Source organism: Amphiprion ocellaris, chromosome 10, assembly GCF_022539595.1.
Source record: "Amphiprion ocellaris isolate individual 3 ecotype Okinawa chromosome 10, ASM2253959v1, whole genome shotgun sequence".
In the NCBI taxonomy this organism is placed as follows: domain Eukaryota; kingdom Metazoa; phylum Chordata; class Actinopteri; family Pomacentridae; genus Amphiprion; species Amphiprion ocellaris.
Genome location: NC_072775.1, coordinates 34,129,849 through 34,135,046, shown reverse-complemented (window position 1 = coordinate 34,135,046; position 5,198 = coordinate 34,129,849).

Sequence of the window (5,198 nt, the reverse complement as noted above, 5' to 3'; positions counted from 1 at the left end):
TATAAATAGGTAAATATGAAATTATGATTTAATCATTAAAAACATTAATATATTATATGTAAAGTATTTTTAAATTAATAATTTGTCATGAGTTACATATTTACACACAAATAAAAACTAAATGAAATATATGTGTAGTATGTTACTCTACCAACATTTAAATTATAATCATTAAAAATATTGATTATATTTCATGTCTAGTTTATGTTTTTACACATGATCAGTTAAAACACACATGTTCCATCATATGAAAAATAATTAGTAAGGAGTAAATAGGTGATATTTATGAATTATTCTACACAATCCAGAGACATTTATTCATAAATATTTAATTCTGTTTAACATCAGTTTTCTTCTGTTCCCAAACCAAGAGACGCCTCAGAATCAAACACTAAAGAAATAAAAACACTGAATATTTGTAACGTCACTGATATTTGCAGAAATAAAGAATAACTTTAGTTGTTCAGTCAGATTTCAACATGTTTCCACACATTATTGAGCTTTTCTTATGGAACAGTGGCTGCAGATGAATCCTCCACTAATGATGGAAAAACTAATATTTAAAGCCTGAAACAGCACAAACTGACTTTAAACACATTTTCAGTTTCACAATAAAACAGCAGAAGAAAAGAAATGTTAGTTCTTACCTGTTACATACAGTTTAGTTCCAGAACCAAAGATGAGGACCACAGTGAAAAATCCTCGTACAAAAACCTGCTGCTGAATGTTTGCTCAGTTCTACACACTGTAGCACATCTTTCACTTCTCAAAGATGCTTCTAGAGATGAAAACATACAAATATGAATCAATAATGAAGTGATGGAGTAACAGTGGACTGTAGTTCTCTGAACTATGTGATCCTGGACTGTAGTTTACTGCTGTCTTCATGTCACAGACACTGTTTGTTGATCTGGAGGTTTTTGTACAGACTGCAGGTAGAATGGATCACTGTGGAGATCTGATATCCAACAGCTGCAGTAGTAGGAGGCTGAATGTTGGAGTTTAACTTTCTCTAGCTTCAACCCCCAGCTGTTTTCTATCTTCACAGAAGAGAAATCATCTTTCTGAGGATGATTGTAACGTGAATCTATGTTACCATTATCTGGATCAATATCAAGAATCAGTCTGAATGTTTCTGATTCTTTCTTCTGGTACCAGTAGACATAGTTGTTTCCACACCGATCACTTTTACAGCTGAAGGAGGCTGATTCTCCGACTCTCCTGGTCAAAGTCAGATCGTCCTGAATCAGCTGTGCTGCCATGGCAACCAGCCCTGCAGAGACACACACAGGTAGATGAAGGTCAGTGTGACAGCGTTTGTTCCAGGTGGACTTTGCCGCCTCCTGATTGGCTGGAAACACTCACCTGAACACAGACAGCACAGAGCAGCAGCTGGGAGGAGAAGCATCTTGTGCAGTGGTGTTTCCTCTGGAGAAGCTGAGCACAAGTGGAGCTCTGATGCAGCTGAGGCCAAACCGGGACGAGCTGTGAGAGCAGACCGGGCCACGTGCTTTCTATCAGGTCCTCAAAGCTCCCATCAGCCCCTGTTAGCGGCCCACAGATAAGCTGCTGCTGCTGCTGACTGACAGCTCAGCTCAAGCTGCTGTGTGCTTTCATGCTCTGGATTTAAAGCTGACGGCAGATCCACTAAATCTGCTTCACATCATGCAGAAAGACTGAAAACATTCATGTTCCCACAAACACATTCAGGTTGGTGGACAATTTAGAGACACAGACTGTTATCTGTTGTTGGGACCAGAATAGAAAACTACAAATCCACACAACTCCTCAACTCTCATCATGTTTCAATCATAGTTTCACTTTTATAACATGACAAACACTTTGAAACAATTCTACAGATTCATTATTAATAGTCATTGATTCATTTATGCTACATAATAATAGAAACATTTAACAACTTTCAGCTTTTGGAAACTTTTCAATCTGCACTACAGTTTTTAATAAAGTATCAGAGTCAGTTGGTGTTTGTGAATTACTGTTGCTGAAATGCTAAATGTGTGTTTCATTTCCATTACTTATGAAAATTATAAGTGTATTATAATATAATACACTTTGTCACTATTCGGAGGTCTGTGTCTGGGAAGATCGAGGCCTTTAGATTTTTCATAAAATATCTGCAGTTTTTTCATCAAATTTTTAATTTAATGGTTTTTCTTTTTTTTTCTTCTTCGTTTTTTGGGTCTTTTAAATGTATTTATCTTCAGTATTTCTGTAATTTTCACAAAATAAAAAAAGTTTAAACTGTGATATTCCATCATATCCATTTGACATGTTTGTTATTCTTCATATATTTCAATCATCTGAATTTTCTGCTGCAGTTACACAATATTTCACTTTCCTCATGTGTTATTAATGTGTTTAATTCCAGCCGTCTCATGTCAACATGTGTCCATAAAGAAGTGTCTGCATGTGATGCTGCTGCTGCATCAGGATTATCAGTGTTCCACTGCTGCCCTCTAGTGGCTGCAAACACACACTGCATCCAGCCTTCTACTACTGCTGCTACTATGACCAGACACTACTGCTGCTGAGGCTGATGCTGCTTCTGCTGCTACTAATGCAGCTACTTCTGTCTGGGAGCTGCAGAGAACTTTCATTATTCATTCATCTGATGGTGATCAAACTGCATGTTCATCCAGCCAACAATAAAAACTACATGATATGCAGCACTTTGTTTCAGACTCTTTAGATGTTTGGATTGTTCTCCATCAGCATCAGGAGGCGTCTGATGGTCCCAGATTCCTTCTGCAGCAGGACAAGCAGCCCAGACATCCAGCCAGACTCATGAAGAACCATCTGCAGCCTCAAGAAGAAGCAGGAGTCCTGCAGCAGATGCTCTGAGCTCAAAGAGTCCTGATCTCAGCATCATGGAGTCAGTCTGGATCACATGAAGACACACTGAGACACTGAATCCACACAAGAACTGTGGCAAGTTCTCCAAGATGCTGGAAACAAGCGACCTGCTACAGAACCAGGAGCCCAAAGAGTCAGGAGGCCGATCCAGAGCTGCTGTTTGAAAAGACTAGAAGGACCTCTTGGTGGAGAATCACTCAAACAGCTACAGAGGGATGCAAAGTGATCACAATGAGACAAAATTAATCAATGTGGTGGAAAACAGTCACAAATGGATGCAAGAGGCTCAAGGCAACCTCCAAACCATAAACTGTCAGGAAACTGCAACAAAATGATCAATAAGAGACACAGAATGATATGAAGAAATGTAAAACCTATTTACAATGTTCACAGTACAACCCAAAGTACAAGTAAAGAGATTTTACAATGATTAAAATCAGACATAAAATGGCTCAGAGACACAACATGACACAAAACAACTACAATTAGATGCAACAGCAAAAAGAGACTCACCACTAAACCAAAAAGCCAACAGACTGCAAGAAATGACTCAAAGTGATGCAAAATGACTGAAGAGAGGCATCAAACAACTAGAAGTAAATGCAAAGCAAACAAAAAGAGACTGAAAGTGATCTCAGAATTACTGCAATAGGGCTAAAATGAGACATTAAATGACTCAAAGAGATGCAAAAGAGCCACAAAATAAGACGTGTGATAGAAAAGAGAGTCAAGATGGCAAAGAAAAAATGTTTCAAGAAAGAAAACAGAAGGAGATGCAAAAATGGACAATATTCAGAACAGAACTCAGATTCAAAATAATATTTAAAATGAAAATGAGTTGAAGGAAAAGCAGCAAATTCTTATATAAAGTTGAACTATTTGGCAGGACACATGGCTTTATTATTGTTTAATAAATGAATAAACATGTATATATGTATATATTATATTCCAACAAACGCCTCATGGACCACAAGTTTACTATTACTATTATAGTTATTTATATTGTAATATGACAGTTTTCTCTGTGGTGAAGCACAGTTTTTTTTTCAGCAGGAGGAGGCAGCAGAGTTGTGTGTTTAGTTTTTTTTTTTTTGTTTTTTTTTTACTTTTTATTCCTGAAGTGTTCACAAAGACACAAACCAACAAAAGAAAACCCAACAAAGAGTTTAAGAAAGTCTTCAATTTATTTCTGCAAATTTGGTGAATTTATTTTTATTTTGTCCCACAAACGATGTGGTAATTTTGTGCATTTAAACGTGAACTAGTGTTAAAGTTGTGAATTAAAGGGATGGACACAAAAACAGAAACACTGATTAATTAATTTAACCTTTAAAATCTTTTATTTGTTACTTGTTGTTTATTTCTTCCTTTTTAATTTGTTTGATCTCTCTCAGGTTGTTGTTTTTTGTGTGTGATATTTTTTTGTTTTAAATTTAATATTTTTCTCACTTTGTTTAATTTCTTTTAATTGTTTTGTCTTTCTTTTTGTTATTGAATGTTTAGTATTTAGTTTATTTTTTAATTTTCTTTTATTGCTTGATTTTAATGTATTAAAATTCAATATTTGTGTTCCTATTTATTCACCTTAATTGATTGCTTTTAAAATTTTATTTTATTGTTCTTGAATTTTTTTGTCATTTTCTCTTCTTTTTGAGGGTTTTACTTTATTTTTATTATTGTTTGTAACTTTGTTTTTTATAGTGTTTTTCCTCTGATTTTCAAAATTTTTTATCATCTGTTTATTCTAGTGTCCTTTATTATTATTAATTTTACATCATTTTTCAAAATCATGTTTATTTTTTATTTTTATGACATGATTTTGGAGAATTTATGTCCCTTCATAGTAGTTATCATTGTATTATATTATTATTTATTTTAATTCTTTTTTGTTTGTTTTTCAGATCTGTTGTAGTATGTAATAATGTTTTTCTTTTAACTTTGTTACCAGTAATTTTTCCCTTTTTTTTCTTTAAATCGTTTCGTATTGATTGTTGCTTGTTTGTTTGTTTATTGTTTTTCGTGACTTCATCGCTGAAGGATTTTTTCCCGGAACTTCTTTCCTTTACATCATTTACAGTCAGCACCGACCACCGCGCTGCTTCACTACACATCCGCTGAGTAAAGTAGTCCCAACGTTTAACGCGTGTGGTTCTCCGTTAAACTCACAGCACTCTTTCGAGTCCGACTTTGCCCGACAGGAAACGCAAATTGAGGCGTTTTCTATTTTTCTCACGCTGCCAGGTCGTTTTAGCTGTAGTGGGATTTGGCGGTAAATTGTGTCACTGCGCGGATGGAGACAGTCAGCCGGACTATTTAAACTGCGG